The sequence below is a fragment of the Podarcis pityusensis genome, assembly GCF_964106645.2.
Source record: "Podarcis pityusensis genome assembly, chromosome: 3".
Classification (NCBI taxonomy): domain Eukaryota; kingdom Metazoa; phylum Chordata; class Lepidosauria; order Squamata; family Lacertidae; genus Podarcis; species Podarcis pityusensis.
Genome location: NC_138026.1, coordinates 10,491,082 through 10,506,988, shown reverse-complemented (window position 1 = coordinate 10,506,988; position 15,907 = coordinate 10,491,082). Strand labels below are relative to the sequence as shown.

Below are 15,907 nucleotides of genomic sequence, written 5' to 3'. Positions count from 1 at the left end.
GTTGGCTGCAGAGCAGTTCATTTGCCTGCAGACCGGATTTCCTGGTCCTTGCTGATGTTTTGTTTTCTCTCTCGTTGGAGTGGCAGCAGCGCATGGTGTTTAGACAGATTACAAATGGTTTTTTAAAAATGTTTTTATTGTTAGTCGCCTCGGGACCTATCACGGGAAACAATGCATAAACTGGGGGGTGGGGCCGGACACACACGTGTCCAAAATAGAAGCAAAAGACAGAAATGTTTTTCCCCTCAGCCTCAGAGCTCCATGTGGTGGTGATTAAGAATGCAAAATAAAAATAAAACTTGCGCAGATGCTTCCTCGTCCTGCTTCTAAACGTGAGAATAAGGCAACACTGCCATCTTTGTTGAGGGCGAGACGAAAAGGAGGTGCAGCGAGAGACGAGGATGAAATTTGTAGTGTCAACCGGTATTATTATTATTATTATAGGAAAACTTGAAGCATAATTTTGCGGGGGAACTGTTGGGGCATGGAGTGGAATTCGAGAAGGAAATCCTTACAGAGTTCATACAGTTAGAAAGCGCTTGGTGGGGGGCTGTGTTTTTTTTGGGGGGGGGGTTCAAAAAATAGAAGCAGAAGCACCAACAACTTGCATTCTGAAGCATGGCATGTGCACAGCGAAATTTACTTTTAGCCTGTTCAGCGGGGCTTTGCACCCCGGGAAATGTGCATCGGATTGCAGAAGCACGCATTGTCTGCCAGTGCAAACAAGCTTTCCGTTCTTTATTATTATTGTGTGTATAATGTAATTTCTTAAGACTGAAATCCAATATTATTTTTGTTATTAATCAATAATAATAATAATAATAATAATAATAATAATTTATATTCCGCCCTCCCCAGCCGAAGCCGGGCTCAGAGCGGCTAACAACAGTAAAATAACACAGCATTCTAAAATCAATTCACCATAAAATATAGCCCACCTTTTTCCTCCAAGGAGCTCAAGATGACATACGATAGGAGGGTTATTGTTTTGTTTTATTATGTATTTTGTTTTATTATTTTGTATTTTTATGTTGTGAACCACCCAGTGATCTTCAGAGGAAGGGAGTCATACAAATATAATAAACAATAGTAAACAAATAAATGCATGGTTCTCGTGCTATGCATTATTCCTCACAACAACCCTGTGAGGTGGGTAGGCTGAGAGGCCATGACTAGCCCAAGGTCACCCAGTGAGCTTCATGGCCAAGTGGGGATCTGAACCTGGTCTCCCAGGTCCAAGTCCAACACTCCAACCACTACACCCCACTGGCTCTACACATGCTAACCTGCGAACAAGCACCATTGAACTGGATGGGACTTACTTCTGAGTCGATGTACAGTGGTGCCTCGCAAGACGAAATTAATCCGTTCCGCGAGAGTCTTCGTCTAGCGGTTTTTTCGTCTTGCGAAGCAACCCTATTAGCGCCTTAACGGATTAGCGCTATTAGCGGTTTAGCGGCTATTAAAGGCTTAAAGGCTTAGCGGATTAGCTGCTAAAAGGCTATTAAAGGCTATTAAAGGCTTAGCAGATTAGATAAAGGGGGGGGGAAGCGAAAAAAAAACCTCAAGACTCGCAAGACATTTTCGTCTTGCGAAGCAAGCCCATAGGGAAATTCGTCCTGCGAAGCAACTCAAAAACGGAAAACCCTTTCGTCTAGCGGGTTTTCCGTCTTGCGAGGCATTCGTCTTGCGGGGCACCACTGTACACAGGATTGTGTTAAACTCGCAATCCTATGTGTGTGTACGCTCGGGAAATCCTATTATGAGCTACCATGAGTGTCTTTAGACAGAAAGGCAGGATAAAAATATTTTAAATATGTAAGTACAGAAACTGAAGGAGGAAATGGTATTGAATAGAGTCACAGGAAACTGACAAGTTCCAATAATAATAGCTACAGACAAGCTTGGATAAATAGACCCGGTTGCTAGGTTTCAGCAGCATATCAGATATACAAGACCATTTCCGTAGAACTAAAGTATTTGGGGCCACCTAGGACATTTCAAACCGGCAACAACGGAAGAAAAAGAAAAAGTTTGTTTTTATTTTATTTATTAAATTTGTATACTGCCCTCCATCCCAAGATCACAGGGTGGTTCGCAACATAAAAATACAGTATAAGAACACAAAATACATAATAAAAACAAAAACAAACCAATAACCCCACTCCCACTATACATTTAAAAGGACATAGAATGTTAATCAGCCAAATGCCTGGTTAAAGAGAAACATTTTCACCTGGTGCCTAAATGAGGCCTTCCTTAAGATCTGGTTGGCTACTGTGAGATCTGGATGCTGAACAAGGTGGCCCATTGGCCCAATCTGGCAGGCTTGTTTTATGTTCCTAACTGTGGTTACTGGGGATAAAGTAACTTAAAACCATCGTTTACAGCACTGTCTTATTTTCACTGGCTGTAGTTTAGCCACAGCTTGTTTGTGTTTGGACAATGCACTAAATTGATCAAAATTGGAGTGAAATTTTCTGATCTCTTCCTCATGCCATGCCAAAGGAGGCAGGTGGAGCATGCAGGCTCAGGAGGAGGCTGGTAACATTAAACCACAGCTTAGCACTACATTCAAATGCAGCCACTGATATGGCGGAACTGGTTTGAACACACATTCTCTGGAATGTTGTGAATGTGTATCTAAGCTACCTCTACCATACTTTGGATTGTTGTTCTGCCTTCTAAAGATTCCTAGTATAGTGAATTCTGCACCAGATACAAGGCAATTTCAAGTTCACACAGTGACTGTGATCATTGCTTATGAAACATTTTAAACAGAACGCTTAAGCACTTACCTAAATTAAGCAATCAGCCTGTCAAGATGAAAAAGATTACAGCTTCACAGTATGTTGACTCTGGGCCTGTCATTTTTAACATCTCTTTTTTTTTTTACAATGCTGTGCAGTGTTTTTTTAAATAAAAAAAATGCCTACTCTAATCTGAACTCAATATTTATCCTTGATAAATTGTCAATAACGTATTGTCAATAACTTGCTGATAAAAACCAGTCAAACCAGTATAAGTCCCAAAGATTCAAGCTAGAGTTATCCAGGCAAAAAAAGGATATTACATGCAACAAATACTATGGGTGTCCAAAGTTTTATTGTTTTTTTAAATTGGTACTTTAAAGCGGAATGTGTCTAAGCACATGAGAGTTTAGGACCAGCAGCATTTGTTTGTTTTATGATGCAGGTGTGGTGTGAAAGCTAGTAATTTGAAGCAAACTACCTTTAGCCTTCCTGTTTAGGGTAGCAGCAGCCCTACAGAAGAGACGTGTAGAAACACAGAAATGAGCTTGTTACTGGTGGCACTGGTGTTATGGAGTGCCCTGTTGTTGGCACCTGTCCGTCTTGAGAGACAATGGAATGCCCTCCCTGCTGAAAAAAGGAGGCCCATCTTTATTGGCATTTCACTGCCTTTTGAAGACACATCTGTTTGCTTACTATTTTTATCTGCAGATGTCCGAGTTATATTTTAAACTGATTGTTCACTGTATGGAATTTATCATGGTTTTGGGCAAGTACAATAATCTTATTTTGATGTAAAAACAATGCCTTTATAAGGCATCAGCTTCCTATTGAGGTACGTTTCCCACAGCAAACTCAGTAGGACCCACTGGGAGCCCTCCAGGGTCCTGACTCCTGGACAGGGCTTCCTCACCTGCCTTCTGCCCCTGCTAACTGTGAGCCTCAGCGAAACAAATATGGTATTGGAGCGCCTATGCTCTGGTCACATGTCACTTCTACTCCAGCTTCCAGCTGTGTTTGTTTCATAGGGAGCAGCAGGAGTGGTGCAGCTCCTGATATAGCGTTGAGCTCAGTGGAGAAAGTAAAATCGAAAAATAGAGTGAAGGGAGCCTTTATGTCTGCAATAGCTATTGTGGTGCTGTCCAGATGTTTTGGATCACAAATCCCGTTATGTCTGATCATTGACCACACTGGCTGGAGCTGATGGGAGACCACATCGTCTACCCTTACTTCATGCAATCAGTGGTCAAAACTGAATAGTGTGAAGGTTGCCCTTTTATTTTAATTTTATGATTAAACATTTCCACAAGTGTAAGTATTTGTTTTTCATACCTATTAGATAGCTGATTAGGAAAGCCATGACTATTTTACAGATCCAGCAAATGGCCACTGCACTGCAGTGTCATAAAGTGAATTTGTATTGCAGTGTTATGATCATAAAGTGTCTTTAAAAAAAGATTTTTGTTGTGGTTCTTCTGACCTTTCTCTTTGCTTATGCATTAAGCAAACAGCAGAAAAGAACTGGCATCTCTCACCAAGGATTAAAACTGGGTGGAACAGTCAATCGATGAGTCAGAAACTTGGCTTGTCCTCTTGGGTCAACAGTCAGCAATATTATTGTAATATTATCAGTTTGTCTCAGAGTCTATTTCAGCAGGCAGCCTTTAAGAAAATCCAACACCTTAAATGTTGACAGTAATTTGCTAAAGTGGTTCCTGTTTCAAATATGCATTGTGAAATTGGGCTGAGGAAGGAACTGTGAAATTCACCTGCTTTAAATAGAGCAGATTTTTCCTGGTTGCAAAATGCATATACTGCACCAGTTGTTAAAGACACAGGAAATGGTGAGCCTGCTTTCATTTTAAGTTTCTGGATAAACAAGCGGCAGACACACAAAATTTTAAAAGTGGGGAGGAGGGAGGGCAGGACAAAGAGGAGGAATGCTGTAGCAAGGGAATGGTAGGAGGTCTATAATGGGAGTGGGAACTGAAGGATGTGCCTTAGAGGCAGTGGGTGAGGCACCTATATTCCTCCTCACCTCCACTTTTAACCTACTATATCTGTATGCTTGCTACCCACTTAAATAGCAGATGGAATACTAATGGAGTGGTTTAAGGAATGTTGTTAGGGGACTTGTTTGTTTATTTGTTTGTTTATTATTTCATAACATTTATATACAGATTGTTTAAAAAACCCCACCTCAAAATGGTTTTATTCTCAGTGCAAACAAATTGCACTATGTCCTTGTTTAAAAGATTCTGGGGCATAAATCTTACAACCCTGCACCTTGTTAATCCAAATTCTTCCCCAAAAAGAATTCTTCAATCAAATAATGTAAATTAAGGGAACTTGAGCAACTTTTCTCATTTTACATATTTATTCTTCAGTTCTTATTATTTTTACATGATCTATTTTGGCTTTGCTCAGCATTGGAAGGGCAATGGTTCTTCATAGGAACCTTCATAGGAAAAAGATTCCCAACCCCCATGGACACACAAAAAAGTTGGCCGCAAAATAACATAAATGTACGGAAATCTCCCATCCCAGGATACCAGCAATGTTTATCAAGGTGTTTAACATTCTTTGTTTACTTTTCAAAAGTGGTTTTCACTTCGGCCTTGTTCAAACAGGGAGTTAAACCATCAGTTAGCTTTATTATCATTGGTGCAACCTGGCCAAGCATCCTCTTCTGGTCACAAGGAGGAGCCCAGAGGACACAGTAAGGTAACAACCACAGAGAGCTCTGAGCTAGCAACTTGCACCAAGGAGAGTTTTTGAGCTTCCACCTGTTGTCCACCTCTCCTGTATACTACCCTTTTGGTTGGACAATTGCAGACTCTTAAAGGGCCAATAGTCTGGCTTGAAAGTGGGCTCTGCACCTTTGCTCAATGGCCTACCAACTGCACCATTGGACTGGTGAGGTAGTGTAAGAAGCAGTTAGTTCTTACTGAGAGGCTTCCCACCTTCTGGTTCTATGGACCCTGCTGCTGTTGGATCTGTTCAGAATGCTGTTGGTGTGCCATGCCAGAGGACTCCATCCCAGCTGTCATGCAAGGTGCATGATTCTTTCATTCTGGTACCGCCTTGCACTAAAAGGCAAAATAATTTCTTAACACCAACACTGAACATTCCTCAGCATGCAAGAGTTCTCCAAATTGGCCCTCAGGTTGAGGCCCCTCTGAGCTCAGACCCAAATAAAGTCTCAGTTGTTTGGTTTGTTGTCCTTTGACGCAGCTTCCATCATTTGCAAGTTTAGGCTATCAACCACGTTTTGTAAGAACAGGCATAAATTTTGTATAAATTTCAGCAAAGGCTGTTGCAACATTACTCAGACATTTTTAAAAAACCTTCTGTTGTGGAAATCATATGATACAAGTAAAGACTTAGCCTATGATAGAGCTAGCAGAACTCTACAGTGTAGGCAGTGTTTCAATACAGAAGTCAGGAGAATAACTCTCAAGCTTCTGGCTGTGGGTAAATCTTGGGCTGGAACATTGTTTAGCAGGGTTTGTTGTGGAGGGTTGTTGCTGGGGTTTTTTATATCTTCAATTGTTACAATTTATGTGGAAATTGTTCAGTTTGGTTGTGTACTTTTTGATGTTTTGTTTATTGATTATGACTACTTTTCTTATGTTTGTAGTTACATAATTTTTATACGTTGCAAGCTGACTTCAGCAGGGTTTTAACTTTGGAAAGGCGGCATGTAAATAAAATGACTGATTGACCTTGGGACTGATTTGCACATGGGAAGTAACAAGGGTCCTTTCCCTCACTGGAAAGCTTTCGCTTTTAGTGATTCCTTGACCATTTCAGATGGCTTGGCCCATCTAGTCCAGCATCCTTTTCTCACAGTGGCCAACCAGATGCCTGCATGAGGCTCAGTTGTGCAATGATCCTTGGCAGAATAATGCACACTTATCAAAAACCTCAGTTTAGTTAGATGAAATGGGAAAGATGCATAACAGAGCTCCAACAGTGCACTTATTAGCATCTTCAAATTAAAATGACTGCTAAGATGAATTCACTGAACACCTGCAGCTACACAAAGGGAAATTATTTCCCCTCAAGAAATGCCAGATGTGAAAACTGAACTTGCCAGCACTGGTATACAACTGAGCTTTCTCTCTCCACTATGGGATCTTTATACTTGCTTGAAAGAATAATGTGGTATGGAGTTTGATGTAAAGAGTCCAAGGCTTATTCCTTTAAAAGGGTTGGAGTAAATGCTGAGAGCTCTCCAACATTCAGGGCTGTGTGTTGCTTTGAACATCTCTGCCAATGCTGTGCAAAGAATCTGGCACAGAATTTGGCTGCCCTGAGCTTTGCCTTGCCTTGCCTTTCATTTCTAATATTTCTAGTCTGTGTGGCTGTGAAAAAAGTGTGAAAGTGTTGTGCTGGCGCTCTGAGCACCAGAACAATTATCCTCTGTTGCCAGGGATAATATATAGAAGCATGATGGGCAGCAAATATATAAAATCATCATCATCTGCAGTTATTTGGCTGACATTGAGGAAAATGGGTGTTCAAACCCACTCTCACACACTATTTTTCTCCTACACAACCATTTAGGGCCCCTCTTGTGCACACCCAGGACACTGTCATTTTTTGAAAGATGAACAGACAGAATGATAATAGGCTGGTCCTGAAAATCATCAACCATCTGCATCACAGTAATCGCACTGGCCTCAGAAGAGATTGCTTTGGAGTATGTGATTTATTCACTATTGTTTAAAAATCAATACTCCTAAACCTACATTCCAATCCTAGGGAAGACAGTATAGTTGCTTAAAGGAGCCGTGTTCATGGCAACTTAGGTAACAGTCCTAATCACATCTACTCAGAAGTAAATCCTGTTGAATTCAGTGTGACTTACTCCCAGTGAGGTGAGGATTGCAGCCTTAATGAGACAGACTGTTCATTTGATGGCTGCACTGTATTCTGTGCATATCACTTCCACCTTTTGACCCACATCTAACGAGAACCGAAGAACAAGCAGATGAAAGTGCTGAATCAGAACAGGCAATGTTCCCATCTGTCAGCCACACCCCCACAGCCGGCTATAACCATTGGATCTGGGGAAACAAATGGTGTGGTTTGCACACAAGTCTTATCAAGCTGATCAGTAGTCTCAGGGTTATTTGAGGCTCTTCCAAAATCCTCCTGGTGATCTGTTTACTGTAGTCTCTTGGAGCCTCCTACCCTAGCATTATGCTACAAGCCATTAGTCATACTGATACAGGACCCACATGTAATTAAGAAGGCCTGTAGGCACTATCAAAAGACTGGATTTGTGCCAGGTCTTCTTCTTTTTTGAAGTGTCAAGATGACACAGATGTCCAGTTATAAAAACTAGTAAACAGATTAAAGGAGACCTGTTGGGCATCTGTCTGACGAAGGAGACAAGAGGAATGATAGTCTCTGGTTGGGGAAATCTCTGCATGGGCTTGGATTCCAGCTACTGCAGACAGAGCTCCATTAAAAAGGCAGTGTTTTCCTGTCTCCCACTTCCATACACCCCTTGTGAAAAGCTGTTCCTGAGGTTTGTGGGGCTCACTAGAACAGCTTGGAGTGCAATGCCAGGGAGTGGAATAAGCTGCTGCAGAAAGGGAGGATTGCGGGTCCTCCCTTGAGCAAGCAAAAATGCCTTCGGCTTGCACTAGGGCACATTTGGGTCTAAGCCATAATCATTTCTGCATCTTAGACTGTGATAGTTTTCCATACCAGTAAAATATTAACAGAAATGAGCAGCCACTTCTAAAAAGCTGCCTGTAGCTGAAGCCTGTCAGATTCAGTCTGTTATGATGGAAACTACAACAGGCATTAAAACTACTCTGCGGTGTCCATTTAAGCATATGCTAAGAAAATTTCTCCCAATATTAAATAGTTTAAAGTGATGCCACTTTTGTATCATCTCAGTTCATGTCATACTCCTGGCTTTTCCATGAGGCCAGTTCACAAAGTCGGTTTTGCAGCTGTTTAATTTCTGGTGGTCAAGTGCAAAGAAATCAAATGATGTAGGAACCAACTTTCAGCAGAACAGCACAGGGACTGAAGTGTGTAATAGGAGCATAGGAAGTTGGCTTAATCCATGGCAGACCCTGGGTCCTTCCAGCTCTGTACTGCCTACACTGACTAGCAGAATCTCTCCAGGACTTCAGACATGATTCTCTCCCAGTCCTACCTGAAGACGCCTAGGATTGAAGCCAGGGCCTTCTGCAAGCAGAACAGATGCACTACCACTGAACTATGGCTCTTCCCCATATAAAGGGTTTGTTAAACCTGAAACAACTGCCCCTTTGAATTTGGTTACCATATTCTTGCTTTGCTTAGGTCTTTATAATCACCTGTCTTCACTGCAAGTTTTTTCTTGTGCGTTTTTGAATTCTGTGGTTGCAATTTGTCCAGTTCCTCCATCTCTTGTTTGGTGGACACAAAAAATCAATAGAGCTAAGGTAAACAGTATCCTTGCTTTGCTTTTTACGTCAGCTCTGCACAAGCTTTGGTGTTAACTGTTGGGAGGGTGTCCACTGGGCAGTGATGGTGGGACAGGACAAATTATTACAACCACAGAATAAGACAAAAACAGCAATTAAGACAGAAGAATGTATGGTATAAAGCAAAGCAGGACTATTGAGACTTACTACTGCTCACTCGCTCTCACCTAAAGAAGAAAACAGTGCAATTTTTGCTATACCTCCCCAATCACACAGACACATCTAGTGTGTGCAAACCAAAACTGAGCACCAGATGAAACAAAGGACAGATTTGTATAGCTGATATGGACACCATCAAAATAAAAGGGAAATGTTAATCAGCAACTGCAGACTTTGCCTTTGTTGTTTTTCCTCTACTACATTTCATGCAAAGGTCACATAATAAGTTGTTTGGGCAGCAAGCACTCCCTGGATTTGTTATGCAATAGTCTCTCAGCAAAAAGAAGAAAAACAACCCGTTTGCCTTGTAAGGTTTCAGTGATCCAATCCAAATGACTGCAGAGACAGCTGGATTGTATTCTAAATTATCCCTTGCAAACTATAAATCAAAGTGTTTGGGCCAGAACAGCTAACAATGCTCATCTTCCCTGCAGTTCTAAAGGGCTGTGTTCATGGCGCAACTCCTGGATACAGCTCTGGATACTGTTGCCTCTGTAACTAGGAGTAACTTTCATCAATTTAGGCTGGTGCAACAGCTGCAGTTTCTCTTGGCCACATCTAGATGGGACTTCGGAACCTGGAGGTAGTATATATAGTCATCATGACCAGTAACCATTGATAGCTGTGTTCTCCACGAATTTAATCTCTTTTAAAGTCATCCAAGTAAAGTCATGAGCTAAGTAAGGGCACGACCAGTGTTCAGTAAGTCATCGTGACCCTTATGCAACCACTCTCACAACATTTCCAACTCTCAGGGGAGAAGTTATGAGATGATAATGCTGTTGGTACATTTTCCCAACAACAAAATATTTTGCTTTGAGTTTTGGGGGAAACAGTATTTCCCCCAATAAAGACCTGATGATAATGAAAGTTCTGGATTTCTTGAATCAGCTTCCTAATTTCTGACCATATTTATTTTTAAAAATGAAAAACCTTCAAAGGCCTGCATTTCCCCCAGCAACAAAATATTGTGCTGGCAGACTGTGGTATCTATCCCATGATCTGGATCACTGAAAAGCATGAGTTGCAATTGTCCTCCTGTCCATCCACTTCAAAACATGATCATCTCGGGGAGGATGTTTAATAGGAAACCAGTTCATAACTAAAATAAATAAAGAAATAAATCTGTGCCATTTGCCTGCCGGTCTCATTTTATGAGCTGCTATAATAGTCCATGACATAGACCTGACAAACCACAACACTGCAGGAAGTTGGTATACTATGCAGCTATTTTGCAAGGCTACTTCCTACCCTAGCAATACTACACTGTAAACAAAGATCTCAGGAATTTAGAGTGAAGCAATCAGAGCTAAACAAGTAGGACTTTCCAGTATGTGACCATACTAGAAAGCTGCAGACCTTTTTGAATACTTGAATACTTCCAGAATTTTTTTATTATTCACCCATACTGATTTTGCTTTGGATTCTTGGTTACGCATAATATTTAAAACTTGTTTGTTTTCACTGCTTAACAACCAGAGCTACAGAAATCCATACAAATGTGGGATGAATGGCCCAACATCTGAAACGCTTGCTACTATTAATCTGATTGTCATTTTCTAACTCCATTTTTCTTCTTTTCAAGAAAGAATATGTCAATAGAGGAAGGCTTTATAAACCACTGCTACCCTTTTTGGTCAAAAACTAAACAAGCCCAATTAGAAAATCCTACACTAGATATTAGGGACGCGGGTGGCGCTGTGGGTTAAACCACAGAGCCTAGGACTTGCCGATCAGAAGGTCGGCGGTTCGAATCCCTGCGACGGGGTGAGCTCCCGTTGCTCGGTTCCTGCTCCTGCCAACCTAGCAGTTCGAAAGCACGTCAAAGTGCAAGTAGAGAAATAGGTACTGCTCTGGTGGGAAAGTAAACGGCGTTTCCGTGCGCTGCTCTGGTTTGCCAGAAGCGGCTTAGTCATGCTGGCCACATGACCCATACGCTGTACACCGGCTCCCTCGGCCAATAAAGTGAGATGAGTGCCGCAACCCCAGAGTCGGTCACAATTGGACCTAATGGTCAGGGGTCCCTTTACCTTTACACTAGATATTAAAAGCCTTTCCCCCAACCTCTTGCACAGAAACCCGTAACTTAATTTATTAGTCAATAACTATACAAAGGCCAAAGCATGTGACTGTTCTGTTCATGGAAGACAATTTTTTATGTTCATGAATGCCTTGGTGCAAGAGGTAGTTCAATGGGAACAAAGCTTGACTGGGTTGGAAAATGCATGTATAAATTTATTTAAAAATGGATCCCTTCTGGCATCCTTATGTGGGATTCAATTCTGTTTTGTCAAAAGCAGCTTGTTGAAGCACTTTGCAATACAGAGAAAGGGAGCATATTATTCTTGTTTTTCAAGGACTGATAATTGGGTGATGCCAACATCCATAATTTCAGATTTAAAATCCCTTTTAAAATGAGACGCATTTTAATTAATTTTCCACAGCACTCGTTATTATATCCTGTGTCTCATTTTATGTTTAATTAACATCACTGCTAAGGTGACCTGTCAAACCTGCATATCAGATTCCAAGGCCTCATATAAGCTTCTAAAACAGATTGGGTGGGAGGAGAGGATCAACTGACGAACAAGCAGAGCCAGGGAAGAAATTCATTTGGTTTGCATTTTAATGCAAACCGAATTCATACTTTCTGAAGCAGTATACAAACTGAAACACAGCTATCCTTCAAAATCACACTTCTTCAACTTTTCCTTTTTAAAAAAATCACAAACTGATGTGAACTGAACTTAAGAATAGGAAACTGAAGAACTGAGAGAAACTAAAATTGCCAGATTTGTCCATTCCTAGTAGTGCTCTGGCTCCGTATTTTGTCAAAGTGGAAGCAGAAAATCAGAGTTTTTCATTCATTCAATAGCACATTGAAATAAACATTTGCATGCAATTTGTAAACGGCATACAGCATACCATAATACCATAATGCATTGCCTCTTAAAACAGGTAGCACCAGATGCTTATGAGGAAAGGTTGAGGAAACCTCAAAGTATTTATAATTTGATCAGGAAGTTAGGACAGATATCCATGATAGTTATAGCAGGAAGATCCAGCTCTTCAGTTCCTACGTCATTCAAGACTTGGTTCTGTTTCGGAATCTTCACTTAGAAGTGCAAAGACTCCCTAGTCCTGTAGTTTATGACAAAACACAAATTATATACAGAAACCATTTATTTTTAAAAAGACAGATTTTTACTCATTGATTAAGGGATTGTCTAATGATATCTCAAGGGACCCTTGGTTCTATACAAGACACCATAGGTATGAATAAACTTACATATTAGAACCAAATGAGAGAAAATAGAAGGTATGAAAATATATTTATTGACAAATGGGTGATTTTTATTGCCTTTTGGAATGAAAAATATATTAGGCCATTTTCATGATTTTTTGTTAGTTGAAAGCAATAGCTTTTCAGTTTACTATTTGTTTGAATGGTTCTCTTTGCTGGCAGATGATATAAACTTATTTCTATATTTAGGATATATTTTGCTTATGCATATTTTCTTAATTATTAAATCTTGTTATTCAATTAAAAATATTTTAAAAGAAAGATTGCTTATTTTGATGCATCCTCAATAGATTTTCTCCATCTGCCTTCTTTCTCAATTTGAAACTACTTTTTTATTTTAATACAAGTAGGTATAATCAGCAATGAACTGAGACAATTCTTGACAGATTTCTGCATTGCAGGGGATTGGACTAGATGACCCTCGGGATCCCTTCCAACTCCACAATTTTAAGATTCTAGGGCCGTGGGTGTAATTGCAGGACAGGAAGGCTCTCTATTGGCTCTAGATCAACAGCACAGAACATGGTCTTGGTGAGTATATTGCTGGGGAAGGGGGCACATACATGTATTATAGTGTGCATGGGCGAGGTGCCATGTCATGCTTTGGACATGATCTACTGAACACTTCCCTTACGGAAAGTGGAATTTACTGGATGACAATAACCACAGATATATAGTATTGGCCGATATGGAACATATCAAGCACTGTGCAAACAGAGGTATGGGGGAGAATAACATCTACCAGAGATGGGAGAAGAGTTTATTGAACCATAGCTCAGTGATCTTTAAAAGCATCTTAAAAAGCAGAGACATCACTTTGCCAACAAAGGTCCGTACAGTTAAAGCTGTGGTTTCCCAGTAATGATGTATGGAAGGGAGAGCTGGACCATAAAGAAGGCTGATCGCCGAAGAATTGATGCTTTTGAATTATGGTCTGGAGGAGACTCTTGAGAGTCCCATGGACTGCAAGAAGATCAAACCGATCCATTCTGAAGGAAATCAGCCCTGAGTGCTCACTGGAAGGACAGATCCTGAAGCTGAGGCTCCAATACTTTGGCCATCTCATGAGAAGAGAAGACTCCCTGGAAAAGACCCTGATGTTGGGAAAGATTGAGGGTACAAGGAGAAGGGGACGACAGAGGATGAGATGGTTGGACAGTGTTATCGAAGCTATGAACATGAGTTTGACCAAGTTGCGGGAGGCCGTGAAAGACAGGAGTGCCTGGCGTGCTCTGGTCCATGGGGTCACGAAGAGTTGGACACGACTAAACAACTAAAAAACATCAACAACAACCTCAGTAATGGAGCATCTGCCTTGCAAGCGTAAAGTCCCAGGTTCAACACCCAACATCTCCAGATTGGGAGAGACCCCTGCCTGAAATCCTGGAGAGCTGCAGCCAGGAGATGTGGACGATACAAGCTAGGCGTAGCGTGGGGGCCGTGGCCCCGGACACAATTTTGTGAGGGGGAGCCCCCACAGCAGGCTCCTTCATCGGAGGCTGGGTCTGAGAGAGGAGCTGAGCCTTAGCTGGGTGTTCGTGCCTGGTCGCAGCTCCACTGGTATAACCCAGGGGAGGAGAGTATGAGAGTGGGCAGCAACGATGCCACCCACCTTCCTCGGGCATGGAGCGTCTTGCGCCCAGCCACAGCAGCTCCGCCGCCGGATCAGGCTTGATCTGGCGGCAGAGAGCAGGAGGAGAGTGGGTGGCAGCTTCTCCACCCCTCTCATCCCCTGTGACGCCCAGGAGGACGCCTTCTGCCCCCCCTTTGGGGGTGCACTCCGTTTCATGACCAAATGATCTGACAAGTGCTGGCCTGTCCATGAGGATGACCAAGACAGTTGCCTCAGGGGGCAGAATCTAAGGGGCACCTCTTTCCACTGGAGAAGCATGGAGAAGCAGTTGTGGCTTCCAACAAGGTCTTGTAAGAGCCCTGGAACCTGCTTCCCGCTTTGCCTAAGGCAGCAAAATGGGACACCCCTGGATCCGACTCAGTACGTATAAGGCAGCTTCCTGCATTCCCACAAGCATTCATTTGAATTTGTTTGTGGGGATGTCAGACAATGTCGCCACTTCAAAGCAAGTGCCACCCCACGCTACTTTCTGGTGTCATTGCTTTGCTTCATTTCTTGATTGGGGGGGGCAGCTGCCCCCCTCTTTGCTATGCCCATTTTGGGAGAGACTGCTGTCTGAAATCCTGAAGAGGCAATATACAAATTCAATTAACTAACATTCAATGTTTAATGTTTTATTATATTTTTATATACGTTTGGAGGCCGCACAGAGTGGCTGGGGCCACCGGGTCAGATGGGCAAGGTATAAAGAATAAAATTATTGTTATGATTATGGAATAGGACATCCCTGTTTTCATCGCAGAAATGTTGTGTGTGTGTGTAATAGTATCTGTAAGCCCCTTTCAGTCCCTGTCAGAAGGGGGACTTCTGACAGGGACTGAAAGGGGCTTACAGATATATATATATATATATATATATATATAACATATTACATACTCACATTCCTGAGCTTCCCATACATGAGCAGGAAAGAGTGTGTGTGTGTGTGTGTGTGTGTACTATATACATATATCTGTAAGCCCGGATGATGATGATAATAATAAATAATAATAATAATATCATTATCATCAGTGCTTTTTCTTGGGGGACGCATACCCCTAACCATTTTGTGATTCTTTGTACTTTTGTCCATTTACTGTATTTATTTTTCCCGATTTGAACTATAAAACGGTGATATTCTTGAGTCAAAACGAGAGTACCCCTAAACATTTTTTTAGGTGGGAAAAGAGCACTGGTTGTTATTATTATTACATACCCTCCCAATATTTTACTGTATATATTAGTAGCCATAATCTTCCTCGTTCTTCTCACGGGGGGAGGGGGCGGGAAATAAGCGGGTTAGTCGGCGCGAAACCCGACCGCGTCTGAGGCGCCCACGAACGTGCGACGAATCTCACCCGAAAGCGGCAACCCGGCTTGGCCTTGCCTTTCCTTCCTTCCCTTCCTCCGCCGGTCACTCCGCCTCCGCCCGCCCGCCCGGCCTGCCCGCCTCTCTCCCCTCAGCTTTTGCCAAGGCCGCGCTTTCTAGGAAAAACCGCCGCTTGCCCCCTCGCGGGCGGCTGAGGCGGCTTCCCCCTCCCCCAACCCCTCCTCTCCCCCTCCCTGATTGGCCGCGGCCGTCACGTGC

The 15,907-nt window shown here is 42.2% G+C and overlaps 2 protein-coding genes across 6 annotated transcripts in view; one reads left to right on the top strand and one right to left on the bottom strand.

Annotated features, from left to right (window-relative positions):
• The window catches only part of CHGB (chromogranin B), an 89,484-nt gene extending 73,643 nt beyond the window's left edge, over positions 1–15,841 (bottom strand). For 3 of the 4 annotated variants that reach the window (XM_080999096.1, XM_080999098.1, XM_080999099.1), the window contains exon 1: positions 15,678–15,841. The gene's annotated coding sequence lies outside the window, so the exon portion shown is untranslated. Of the gene's footprint in view, positions 1–2,236; positions 2,503–15,677 lie in introns of those variants that run through there. The other variant, XM_080999097.1, reaches the window with a different exon arrangement.
• The window catches only part of GPCPD1 (glycerophosphocholine phosphodiesterase 1), a 51,667-nt gene that overhangs the window by 43 nt on the left and 35,717 nt on the right, over positions 1–15,907 (top strand). Inside the window, exon 1 of one of the 2 annotated variants that reach the window (XM_080999124.1) lies at positions 294–423. The exons of the other annotated variant lie outside the window; for it this stretch is intronic. The gene's annotated coding sequence lies outside the window, so the exon portion shown is untranslated. Of the gene's footprint in view, positions 1–293; positions 424–15,907 lie in introns of those variants that run through there. 2 annotated transcript variants of the gene reach the window in all.